Raw genomic sequence first — 13219 nt, forward strand, 5'->3', positions numbered from 1 at the left:
AATTATTTTCTAATGACAGTGAAAGAACATGTTGTGCACATGTCTTTTAAATTATTTCCTTATTGCATTTAATTTCTATATTTATAGTTTTGCCTTTCTTAGAACAAGTTTTAAAATTGGTAATATCAGTTATATCTTGATTTAAAATATTTGATTCTAATGATATATTGTTTCCATGCTTTGTAGGTTCTTATTTATGTAAATATATTGAAGATCTATTTATAGAAGTGCTTGGACCGAGAGAGAAAAAAAACAACGAGATAGAGAGATCAAGAGAGTGAAACATAGAGAGCAAAATACATAGAGAAAGTACTGCAGAAATTCTAGAGTATTGAAGTTCGATCATTGAAGAATTTCTGAAGAGATACTACTGCTACGTTGTGTTGCCAAGTAGTGTTGGAAACACTGAAGAACACACGAGTGAAGTGTTGTTCAGAAAGTGTTTCTTTGGTTTTCGTTTTTCGGCTTAGAACTTCCTATTGATCTTTTATTCTAGTTTTTACTAGTTTTTAGGAAGGCGTTTATTTTCTCAATCTGTTGAGAAAAGTAGTTTTTCATAAAACAATCGCTAGTTGGTTTTTTGTAAACTGATTTGATTTTCTAGTGATTATTTTGCCATGAGGCATTGTACAAGTACTTAGTACTTGTGCATAATTAATTTTGTGTTATTTACTTTTACTGTTAGTTAATTATTCTGCTGCATAGTGTTATCGTGAAGTGTTGACAACACTGAAAGATAACACAGACTCGAATATTTATTTCTGGTATTTCAGTGATTTCAGACTATCAAAACCTTACAATTGGTGTCAGAGACATTCACTTGACGATAATAAGTGTGATTCTATTTTTGTGTTTGACAGGATATCACAATGGAGATACCTTATTCAGGAACTGCTCAACGTCCTTCAATCTTGGATGGATCCAACTATGCTATCTGAAAAGTTAGGATGCGTGTCTACATCAAATGGATTGATGAAAAGGCATGGCAGCGTGTGCTACAAGGATGGAATCCACCAAGGAGAACTGATGGAGAAGGAGATTTTCTCCTCAAACGAGAAACGAAATGGAATGCCGATGAAACTGCTGCTTCGAATATGAACAAAAAAGCTCTTAATGCTATATTTACTTCTCTTGATTCTAATATATTTTCACTTGTAACTAACTATGTTTGTGCAAAACAGGCTTGGGAAAAAATTCAAATGCACTGTGAAGGATCCGATAGTGTGCGTCGAATCAAAAGAAAGATTCTCACTACTCAGTTTGAAAATCTGAGAATGGAAGAAAGTGAGACAATCGATGATTATGAACGACGTTTGAGGAAGATAGAGAATGAGGCAATTGATCTTGGTGATGCTATTTCTAACGAACGTTTAGTGAGCAAAATGTTGAGATCACTGCCAGAAAGATTTCAAATGAAGATTTGTGTCATTGATGAATCAAAAGACACATCAATTCTGGGATTGGATGAATTGATGAGTTCACTTCGAACATATGAGTTAGAGATGAATTTTGGAAAAAAGGACAAAGGTAAGTCTATTGCACTTAAAGTTTCTAATGACTCATACAATGATTTTGTTGATCTGACACAGGGAGTCAACGAGTCTGACTTAGGAGATGATTCAATCGCCTTTCTTACCAAACAATTTGGTAACTACTTGAAGAGAATGAGAGATTATAAGAAACCTGGTCAGAAACCCAAAGTTTTGAATGCTCCTGCTGTTGGAAAACCATTGAGGATATGCGGACCAAAACAGAATATCATCCCTTCAAAGAGTCAAAATCACTTTCAGAAAGAAAGAAAAACACTGAATATATCGAAGAAGTTTGAATCTGTGAAGTGTCGTGAGTCCACAGGCTTCGGTCACTATGCTAATGAGTGCCCAACCAGACTTCGCAAAGGAATGTGTGCTTCCCTAAGTGATGATGAAGATGAGAAAGGAACAGAACAAGGAGAAGAAGAGACTCACAATGCCCTTTCAGTTTTGGTGCTGCAGAAAAAACACAGTGTTATCACAGGTGTCACAACACTTGGTCACAACATTGACCAAAAAGTTATTTGTCTGAATGCATCTATTTCTGGAGACTTAAATCAGGAAGCTGGTGAAGTAGAACTGTTTTTGGATAATGCTCAGAAGATGTATGAAGAATTGTATAATGACTGGATATTAAAGAACAATACAAATTATGCTTTAACAAAGGAGAACAGTGAACTGAAAGCTTCAGTGGCTAGACTTGAAGTTGTTCTGAGCAAGAAGGATTTAGAACTAGGCAAGGTCAAAGAAAAGCTTGGAAGAGCCAATGCAACTCTCGCAAAGTATAATTCAAGCAAGACCAAGTTGGATTCAATTCTGATGATGGAAAAAGATGATAGAGCTGGTCTAGGGTTTCATAATAGCAAGTTTGAAGTTGGGGAGTCGTCACAAACTGTTTTTGTCAAAGAGAAAAGTAACTCTAATAGTGTTCCAATTGCAATTCCAAAGAAAAAACCAATTCCATTGAAGACACAAACTCCTATTCAAAGGAAAAAACAAAGGAAGCGTAGGTTTGTTTGTCATTACTGTCACAAACAAGGTCACATCAAGCCTTACTGTTTCAAACTCAGGTATGACTATGTAGCGACCCTGCCCGGATCCGCTACCTAATCAGAGTTAAGAACATAATTAAACATGCATTAAATAAATCGATGCGGAAGACTTAAATAAAAAAACAGACCGGCAGAATACAACCGGTTAAATAAATTCTATTTATACAACCAAATCGAATAAATAGCCTAAAGGCAAAACCTACAGCTAATCCTGCTGTCTTCACTGGTCACTGGCTACTCCAAGCTCCTGATGCTCAATTCTGCACCTACACCTGCTCCGTCGAATGGGGTGTCCAGATACACAAAAAAAGACTGGACGTGAGCTCTAAGCTCAATACAAAAGCACTGGGTAAAACATACAAATATGATGCATGCAAATGATAGGGTATCCATATCTGGGATAACTGTATATAACTGCTCAGTAATGGCGCCTAGGACATGAGTGGTACAACCCGGGGAGAAAACCCTGCGTACACTGCTCATTCCTACAGGACGTGGACTGTGTCCCTAGATGCTAACTACCCATGACCCGTCAGTCACTGAGCACTAGACATCAACCGTCCAGACAGGGCTGAGCGGCCCTACGTGGCTCATCTCATAAGATGGATAGGCACAATATGATATGAACATGCTGCATAATAAATGACATACAAAATGCAACATATAAGCTGAAAGAGTGGGTGCCCGGTGAGCCAACTTGTGGCTAAGGGCTTTTATGACTCTATGCATAAACAATATTTTGTTTAATATAATTTACACTTTTATAAAGGCGTTTACTTTATCTTTTATCATATTATTATGTTGTGACATACTATAAGATGTTTAGATGAAGACCTTGAATATACTATAGTGTATGTAAGATGTGGTAGCACATGGGGATGGCTATCATGAAACACATCTTATAGTCACTGTATATTCTAAACAGTACCTAGTCGATTGAGCCGTCCGTTAATAAGGATAAGGATCGCTCGAGATTGAGACTAGCATTTGCGATGCCGAGTACCACGTTTCATTGGTATGAAACATAGAGATGTTCAAAGCATGCAAATAGATATTCATACGATGAATGATCGAACTACCCTATCCGAACTTTCCAAGTGGTTATTACTTATCGAGTGGATAAAGTCCGTGGTTTTGGTTGTACACCATTAGTCCTTACTACTTGAAACATCATTGAGACTCTATATGTTAGTACTGTACTTTGACTCGTTTACCGACTCTATTGGGGTCATCAGGTGTCGGGATTGGGTACAGTTACGACACATATAGGAGTCGATGCTTTGTTGTCAAGGATTCACCACATACTTGCTAGTGTGGATATCCTATGCAATCTGAGGAGATATTAGTGTGACGAATCTCTGGTCAGAGTACATGATGTGTTTTAAGAAATGGTTTCTTAGTAGCATATGCGATGTCACTATTTGATCTTCAAGATGCATTGCATAGTTATCGAATCTCGAACGACTCTCGATTTACCAATAGTTGTTGATTCGATCGGGATATATGGATGAAGGGACCGTACTGTACGCTAACCAAAATCTATTGGTTCTTGCAGGCACTATCAGTGATACCTAGGGAATCATGGGGCGATATTGCTAGGCGCTCTTACCATGATTCGATGGGCAATTCGGAAATTGTTGTTCCGAGTCACAAGGAGTTGTGAGCCCACGGCTAGCTGTATCCCTGAACCATTGAGGGTCACACAAGAAATGGATTTTTAATCTCCGTTGAGATAATTAAATTTAAAGAGTTAAATTTAGTGAATAAAGAAGTGGGACTTCTTATTTAAGAGTAGAAGGAGTAACATTTCCTAAAATGACATAGTGATGGGCATTTTTGGAAACCACTGAATTTGGATTCAGAAAATTTATCTTGACTTTAAAAGATGCAGAAATGGTTTCTGTGCACATTGGTGAAATTGGTTTATCAATCTGAGTCACGATGAATTTTATATTAATTTTTGAACATGCGGGCTTTGCTTGTCAGGCTTGAACTTATGACTAATGGGCCCTAAGCTGTTAGCAGCCCACATTATAAATAAGTTATTGCAGTACAGAAATTACACAACAGAGGCTCATAATTTCGAACACTAGGGTTTTTGAGACCTATAGTGGCCGCCCCCTCTCTGTGTTTTCTCTCTGAAATCCAGTCTGTGAATTTCGAATTTGCAGTCTGGTTTAACGGATCAAATTCGTTAATTCTCTTCGTAGAAACTTCTGATAGATTTTCTAGTGCAATCTATCAGAGGGATTAAACTTCTGTTCGTGGACCTGATTGAAGAATTGTTCGTCCATCAGTTCCTGGGATATACAACAAGAGTAGAGTAATCTGTTGGTGTCCATAATCTCGTTTCGATATTTCAAGGTAAAAATTTAATTGTTATTTAATTTTTACACGCACAATTTAATCGTAAAGTTTTGATACCCATGATATGAAATTGTTCCATATAAAATTTTAAAACTTCCGCTGCACCGGGTATCAATTCTGATTGATCTGAAACACCGTTTTCCAACAGTGGTATCAGAGCCAGGTTGCTCAGATCAAGCGATTAAATTAATCAATTGTACAAAAATTTTTAAGCCTCGGTTTTTGAAACAAAACAAATTTTTAAAATTAAATTTTTGACGGGCAAAACACGGGTAGCGATTGGATCGCTGCCCAAGGGCAGCGATTGTCGCTCCCATGGGCAGCGCCAGGGCAGCGATCGCGACGGGCTGCCCGGGATCGTCCCGGGCGGCCCGTGAAAATTAATTTTATTTTTTAAATTAAAATTTTAATATGTTAAAATTCTATTTTTGGTCCGATCGAAAATTGTTTTTGATTGGTCCACGAGGCGTCGGATCGAATTGTTCGAGTTCGAAAATTTTAAAATTGATTTTTGGATAAATTTGAATTTTTGGAAAATTTATAGATTTTATCCGTTAAATCAGATTTTATGAAATTAATTATTTTTTGTACAATTGATGATAAGATATGATCTTATGGAAATATTGAGTAAAATATGATTTTATGTATAAAATTGGATTTTATATGTAAAATATGATTTTATTTGATAAAAAGATAAAATATGATTTTGTATGTAAAATAAGATTTTATATATGGAATATGATTTTATCCTTTTTAATTTAATTGTCATTGCATGTTATCCAATAAATTAATTTTGAATTAAATATTATTGGATAAGGATGATCGATTGTCATGACCAATTTTGTAGGTGTATGTTAGGGAATTTACATTTGTTTTTATTGTTGTTGGATTTATTAATGGGCCTCGTTTATGGCCCAATATGAATTGTCATATGTAATAAAAGTGGGTCTGGTTTATGGCCCATTCCCACCCCTTAAAATGTATCCCCTACCTGTCATAGTTATTTATTGTAAATACATTATACTTAGTGGGAGATGAAGATTGAAAGCGTGGTGGGCCCAGCAGACAATAAAGACTGAAGAAATGTAAATTGGAAGCACAATGTAATAGGATTGCATTACATACTTGCATATTACCTAGGATTGGACTTAGACTCGTGATTGGCAACCACGGGTCGATTAGAAATGGAATCGATCATCCTATATAATATATGATATTATCGCTGTATGCATGTTTTAGACTAAATTTTATGAATCCCGCAAGCATACAAATTTTAAATGATGAGACAAATTTTCAAAATTAAAATCCCTCATTTTAAATATGATTTAAAATTGATATCAAGATAAATAAAGGAAATTTAAATATTGTTTAAATGTTCCTACCTTCCATCAACGATCAATGTATGAGATGCTACCCGCGGATACGGTCCGGCTCATATTATTGGGGGGCCCGTTCGTCGAAAAGCTGTACATTGGATCGACACATGTTGTAAGTTGGGTGGAACTCCCATGGATCGGCTCATATTATTGGGGGATCCACATGGCGACCGTCCATCACAACTTAATATTGATGGGTCATCTTGACATGTCACAATAAACGGCGTCATATTATTGGACCCTTATTGGACATGAGGTAAAAACGTGGAGGTTGCTTTGGAAGCAATTGGGCTCTACCTTTTGAAAATTATGGTTGGATGATATTATTCGGGACCATAGTTTGTCAATTGGACTCCATGTTCCCACTAAGGAAAACAGTTTCCCGTTTTCACTAGAGGGTAGTGAAATCGTTAAAATAGTGGGAGTGAGATTCATAAAATAAATTTTGCCTATTTTATGTCTTAGTAAATTAATTAAACAATCACTGATTATTGTCTGTTTCTTTTCAGTATTTCATTAAGATGAATTCGCGCAATCCACTATTCTCTATTCTCGAACAAAATAAACTGACTGGCGCAAACTATACGGAATGGTTCCGTAAGTTGAAGATTGTCTTGACCTCGGAGAAGATGCTCTACGTGTTAGAAAAATCTCCTCTGAAGGAAGCACCAGCTGATATAAGTCCGGAAGAGTTGGCCAAACTTGATATATGGTGGGACCATGATATCAAGGCCAAATGCTATATGCAAGCTTCGATGTCTGATGAACTCCAGAGGCGATTTGAGGATACCGTGAATGCTGCTGACATTCACATACAACTCAAGGAACTTTTTGGGGCTCAATCGAGAGTTGAAAGGTTCGCTACTGTAAAAGAGTTAATGACGTGTCGCATGCGTGAAGGGACTTCGGTCCGTGATCATGGGGTACGAGTGATTTGGCTCATTCAGAAGTTGGTAACACTTGATTTGGTATTGGAGCATGAACTCAATGTGGACTTATTACTTCTCTCTCTTCCTTCATCGTTTGACGGTTTTGTGGTGAATTTCAATATGAACAAGATAGAGGCCTCCCTTGAAGAGATGGTCAATATGCTTGTAACATATGAAGCCACTTTAAAGAAGGATAAACCAGTTCTCTTGGTGGGCTCCTCTCCTTCAGCTAAGAAGGGGCCAAGTACAAAGGGTAAGAAACGTTCTGCCCCATCCAAGAAAACCGGACCCGAGAAGAAGAACAAGACAAAGGCTTCAAACATGGAAAAGTCCAAGGATGTTTGCCATCACTGCAAGAAACCCGGTCATCGGAAATGTAACTGCAAGGAATATCTAGAGCAGTTGCGAACTGCGAAGGGTATGTTTTATATTGAAATAAATGTTTCACTTAATACTACTTCTTGGGTATTGGATACCGGATGTGGATCTCACATTTGCAATGATTTGCAAGTGATGACAAGAAGTCGCAAGCTTAGAATGGGTGAGACCCAGCTGAGACTCGGAAATGGTTCTAGAGTTGAAGCCAAAGCTGTGGGAGACGTTTATTTAATTTTGCAGAACGATTTTAAGTTACTTTTGAGAGATGTTTTATTTGTTTCAGATTTGATTAAAAACATTATTTCTGTTTCTATGCTTGATAGAGATGGTTTTTCTTGCAATTTTGTGAATGGAATTTGCAATATTTACAAGAATGAATGTTTGATTGGAAATGGACAACTTGAAAACGATCTATATAACTTAAAAGTAAAAGACGTTCCAATAAATTATGTTGATAAACCGGTAACAACGAACAAAAGAAAAATCGATAGTCAAAACCCGGCAAACCTTTGGCATGCTAGGCTAGGTCATATTTCTTCAAGGAGGATGAACAAGCTAGTGGGAGAGGGCATGTTTGATATGTCTGATATTAACTCTCTACCTACTTGTGAGTCCTACCTGAAAGGAAAAATGACTAAATCTCCTTTTAAGGGGAAACCTGAGCGTAGTCAAAATCTGTTGGATTTGATCCATATAGATGTTTGTGGTCCATTTAGAATTGGTACTCAATTTGGCCACACCTACTTCATTACCTTTACTGATGATTATTCTAGGTATGGGTATTTATATTTAATGAAATATAAGTCTGAAGCATTTGAAAAGTTCAAAGAATTCAAGGCTGAAGTAGAAAACAAGCTAGGTAAAAGTATTAAAGCACTTCGATTGGATCGATGTGGAGAATACTTAAGTACCGAGTTTTTGGACTATCTGAAAGAGAATGGGATTCTCTCTCAGTGGACTCCTCCTATGACACCTCAGCTGAATGGTGTATCGGAGCGTCGTAATCGAACTTTGTTGGACATGGTTCGATCCATGATGAGCTTCACTGAGCTTCCACCTTCGTTTTGGGGCTACGCGCTTGAAACGGCGGTATTGTTGTTGAACAACGTCCACACCAAAGCAGTCGATAAAACACCATACGAGTTATGGAATGGCAAAGCTCCTAAGTATTCGTACTTGAGGATTTGGAGATGTCCTACTTACGTGAAGCAGACAGTGGGAGATAAGTTCGATAGTCGATCCACCTTATGTTATTTTGTAGGGTATTCGAAGAATTCAATCGGATATTATTTCTATCATCCTACTGAAACAAAAGTGTTTGTTTCAAGGAATGCCACCTTCTTGGAGAAGGAGTTCTTATTGGATAAGAAAGGCGAGATGATGGAACTCGAAGAAATTCGAGAAGAACCCAAGATACAAAATAATGATCCTACACCTCAGGAACCATTGATGGACATGCCTATACCTAGAAGATCCGAGAGGACTTCAAGACCTCCTATTCGATATGGTATTCTTCTTGAAGGGGATCAAGATGAACCCGACATTGGATGTGATCCAAAAAACTTCAAGGAAGCAATTTCTGATGCGGATTCAAATTTATGGCTTGAAGCTATGCAGTCGGAAATAGATTCGATGCATACAAACCAAGTTTGGTCTTTAGTAGATCCTCCCGATGGAATTGTTCCAATAGGGTGTAAATGGATCTACAAGAGAAAGCTTGGGCCTGATGGTAAGGTATTGACCTACAAGGCACGATTGGTGGCGAAAGGTTATACTCAAAGACAAGGAGTTGACTATGATGAAACCTTTTTACCAGTTGCAATGTTCAAGTCCATAAGAATCCTTATTGCCATAGCTTCTTGGTATGACTATGAAATATGGCAAATGGATGTGAAGACTGCATTTCTTAATGGAAACATTAAGGAAGAGATCTATATGACGCAGCCTGAGGGATACACATCCATGGGAAGCGAGCATAAGGTATGCAAGCTTCAGAGATCGATCTATGGTCTCAAACAAGCATCAAGAAGTTGGAACCAAAAATTTGATGAAACAATAAAGGATTTTGGTTTCATCAAGAACCCGGAGGAACCGTGCGTGTACAAAAAAATAGTTAAGGATGCTGTGACATTCTTAGTACTTTATGTTGATGACATCCTACTCATTGGGAATGACGTAGGGATGTTGCAGTCAACAAAGATATGGTTATCAGGTAGATTCTCGATGAAGGATTTGGGTGAGACATCCTATATTCTAGGGATACAGATCTATAGAGATAGATCTAAGAGAATGATAGGACTCACTCAAGCAACCTACATCGACACAATATTGAAAAGGTTTTCAATGGATGGGTCCAAGAGAGGACATCTACCTATGTGTCATGGAGTTTCTCTATCCAAGTCCATGTGTCCCAAGACTGATGAAGAGATAGAGAAAATGACACATGTACCATATGCGTCAGCCATAGGTAGTATCATGTATGGGATGATATCTACCAGACCGGATGTAGCATTTGCTCTGAGTGTCACGAGCACATATCAAGCCAATCCCGGTAAAATGCATTGGAAAGTCGTGAAGGACATTCTTAAGTACTTACGAAGGACTAAGAATATGTTCATGGTATATGGAGGAAGAGAATTGAAATTGGAAGGCTATACCGACTCTAGCTTCCAAAGTGACGTGGATGACTCGAAGTCAACCTCTGGATTTGTGTTCATGCTCAATGGCGGTGCTGTCTCTTGGAAGAGTTCCAAGCAGGACACCACAACGGATTCCACCACTGAGGCAGAATACATTGCGGCATCAGCTGCTGCTAAAGAGGCCGTTTGGATGAGGAATTTCGTCCAAGAGTTGGGCGTTATTCCTGAAGTTGTTGGTCCAGTCCCGGTGTACTGTGACAACACGGGTGCCGTTGCTCAGGCAAAGGAACCAAGGTCTCATCAAAGATCCAAACACGTACTGAGGAAATACCACATCATCCGGGAGATCGTGGAAAGAGGAGACATCACTGTCGAGAGAGTGGCCTCTGCAGACAATATCGCTGATCCACTTACTAAGCCCTTGCCAGGACCATTATTTGACAAACATCGCGAAGCAATGGGACTGCGTAGTATGACTAGTTGGCTTTAGGGCAAGTGGGAGATTGAAAGAGTGGGTGCCCGGTGAGCCAACTTGTGGCTAAGGACTTTTATGACTCTATGTATAAACAATCTTTTGTTTAATATAATTTACACTTTTATAAAGGCGTTTACTTTATCTTTTATCATATTATTATGTTGTGACATACTATAAGATGTTTAGATGAAGACCTTGAATATACTATAGTGTATGTAAGATGTGGTAGCACATGGGGATGGCTATCATAAAACACATCTTATAGTCACTGTATATTCTAAACAGTTCCTGGATAAGGATCGCTCGAGATTGAGACTAGCATTTGCGATGCCGAGTACCACATTTCATTGGTATGGAACATAGAGATGTTCAAAGAATGCAAATGGATATTCATACGATGAATGATCGAACTACCCTATCTGGACTTTCCAAGTGGTTATTACTTATCGAGTGGATAAAGTCCGTGGTTTTGGTTGTACACCATTAGTCCTTACTACTTGAAACATCATTGAGACTCTATATGCTAGTACTGTACTTTGACTCGTTTACCGACTCTATTGGGGTCATCAGGTATCGGGATTGGGTACAGTTATGACACATATAGGAGTTGATGCTTTGTTGTCAAGGATTCACCACATACTTGCTAGTGTGGATATCCTATGCAATCTGAGGAGATATTAGTGTGACGAATCTCTGGCCAGAGTACATGATGTGTTTTAAGAAATGGTTTCTTAGTAGCACATGCGATGTCACTATTTGATCTTCAAGATGCATTGCATAGTTATCGAATCTCGAACGACTCTCGATTTACCAATAGTTGTTGATTCGATCGGGATATATGGATGAAGGGACCGTACTGTACGCTAACCAAAATATTTTGGTTCTTGCAGGCACTATCAGTGATACCTAGGGAATCATGGGGCGATGTTGCTAGGCGCTCTTACCATGATTCGATGGGCAAATCGGAAATTGTTGTTCCGAGTCACAAGGAGTTGTGAGCCCACGGCTAGCTGTATCCCTGAACCATTGAGGGTCACACAAGAAATGGATTTTTAATCCCCGTTGAGATAATTAAATTTAAAGAGTTAAATTTAGTGAATAAAGAAGTGGGACTTCTTATTTAAGAGTAGAGGGAGTAAGATTTCCTAAAATGACATAGTGATGGGCATTTTTGGAAACCACTGAATTTGGATTCAGAAAATTTATCTTGACTTTAAAAGATGCAGAAATGGTTTCTGTGCACATTGGTGAAATTGGTTTATCAATCTGAGTCACGATGAATTTTATATTAATTTCTGAACATGCGGGCTTTGCTTGTCAGGCTTGAACTTATGACTAATGGGCCCTAAGCTGTTAGCAGCCCACATTATAAATAAGTTATTGCAGTACAAAAATTACAAACAGAGGCTCATAATTTCGAACACTAGGGTTTTTGAGACCTATAGTGGCCGCCCCCTCTCTGTGTTTTCTCTCTGAAATCCAGTCCGTGAATTTCGAATTTGCAGTCTGGTTTAACGGATCAAATTAGTTAATTCTCTTCGTAGAAACTTTTGATAGATTTTCTAGTGCAATCTATCAGAGGGATTAAACTTCTGTTCGTGGACCTGATTGAAGAATTATTCGTCCATCAGTTCCTGGGATATACAACAAGAGTAGAGTAATCTGTTGGTGTCCATAATCTCGTTTCGAGATTTCAAGGTAAAAATTTAATTGTTATTTAATTTTTACACGCACAATTTAATCGTAAAGTTTTGATACCCATGATATGAAATCGTTTCATATAAAATTTTAAAACTTTCGCTGCACCGGGTATCAATTCTGATTGATCTGAAACACCGTTTTCCAACATAAGCATGCAAAACCCGCTGGCAATCTCAGTCTGTACTTGCGTACCTTACTACAGGCAGTTCCTAGCAGTCCAACTCTAGGTTCCAAGCCTATATCAGCTCTACAATGCAAATACCCATGCATTAATAATTAAGCTCTAAAAGCCTTAACTAAGCTATTGCATACTCCTAAATAATTTAAGGAGACCATAGCTATACCTGCGCTTGTCGTCAGCCCGCTGATGGCGACTATCTCGCAACTAGGGGTACACCCCTGCTGCAGCTCCACAGCCTCGAACACTGCTCCGCTACACGAGCACTGCTCCGCTACTATGTCAGACACTGTCCGACTATACTAAAATATGTTCCTTACTCCAACTCTAAAATAAGAGTACCCAAAGCCCTAAAATAGAGCCACGAGGGCAAAGGAGAGGAATTCGGTGCGCTTTGAAATGAAGCCCTTGCACCTTTATTTATAGACAACGATCGGAAGCTCCGTTCCTGATCGGAAGCTCCGAACATGTAGATCGGAAGCTCCGTTCCTCCGATCGGAAGCTCCGATGCCATGTGTCAAACCCAACCACATGCAACCACACACCTGTCACCGACAGCCGATCGGAAGCTCCGATGGCTGATCGAATGTTC

Source organism: Henckelia pumila, chromosome 4 (genome assembly GCF_033568475.1).
Source record: "Henckelia pumila isolate YLH828 chromosome 4, ASM3356847v2, whole genome shotgun sequence".
Lineage (NCBI taxonomy): Eukaryota > Viridiplantae > Streptophyta > Magnoliopsida > Lamiales > Gesneriaceae > Henckelia > Henckelia pumila.